The sequence below is a fragment of the Meleagris gallopavo genome, unplaced genomic scaffold (genome assembly GCF_000146605.3).
Source record: "Meleagris gallopavo isolate NT-WF06-2002-E0010 breed Aviagen turkey brand Nicholas breeding stock unplaced genomic scaffold, Turkey_5.1 ChrUn_random_7180001955452, whole genome shotgun sequence".
Lineage (NCBI taxonomy): Eukaryota > Metazoa > Chordata > Aves > Galliformes > Phasianidae > Meleagris > Meleagris gallopavo.
Genome location: NW_011216225.1, coordinates 1 through 855, shown reverse-complemented (window position 1 = coordinate 855; position 855 = coordinate 1). Strand labels below are relative to the sequence as shown.

The following is an 855-nucleotide window of genomic DNA, read 5'->3' as shown; positions in this document are numbered from 1 at the left end:
TTGGAATTGGGGACAGAATGGTGGCCTTGGATTGGGGACAAAATGGTGGCATTGGAATTGGGGACAAAATGGGGACAAAATGGTGGCGTTGGAATTGGGGACAAAATGGGGACAAAATGGGGACAAAATGGTGGCGTTGGATTGGGGACAAAATGGTGGCGTTGGAATGGGGACAAAATGGTGGTGTTGAAATTGGGGACAAAATGGTGACATTGGAATTGGGGACAAAATGGGGACAAAATGGTGGCATTGGAATTGGGGACAAAATGGTGGCGTTGGAATTGGGGACAAAATGGGGACAAAATGGTGGCGTTGGAATGGGGACAAAATGGTGGTGTTGAAATTGGGGACAAAATGGTGGCGTTGGAATTGGGGACAAAATGGGGACAAAATGGTGGCATTGGAATTGGGGACAAAATGGTGGCGTTGGAATGGGGACAAAATGGTGGTGTTGAAATTGGGGACAAAATGGTGGCATTGAAATAGGGGACAAAATGATGGCGTTGGAGTGGGGACAAAATGGTGGCGTTGGAATGGGGACAAAATGGGGACAAAATGGTGACATGGATGGAGAACAAAATGGCATTAAAATGAGGGACAAAACGGGTGACAAAATGGTGACATTGAATTGGGGACAAAATGGGTGACAAAATGTTGACATAAGGAATGGGGACAAAATGGTGGCATTGGAATGGGGACAAAATGGGGGGACAAAATGGTGACATGGAAATTGGGGACAAAATGGTGGCATTAAAATGGAGGGAACAAAATGGCGGCGTTGGAATGGGGACAAAATGGCGGCACTGAAATGGGGTGGGGTGGCAATAAAGACTTTTCAACCCCAAAAATGGCTCA

At 46.5% G+C, this 855-nt stretch overlaps 1 long non-coding RNA gene across 1 annotated transcript; it reads left to right on the top strand.

Moving 5' to 3' along the window:
• The first annotated feature begins 88 nt into the window (after nt 1–88).
• LOC109365117 lies at nt 89–848 on the top strand. Its single transcript, XR_002110779.1, has 2 exons — nt 89–420; nt 487–848. It is a non-coding gene; the product is annotated as an uncharacterized LOC109365117 (long non-coding RNA).
• The last annotated feature ends 7 nt before the right edge of the window (nt 849–855 follow it).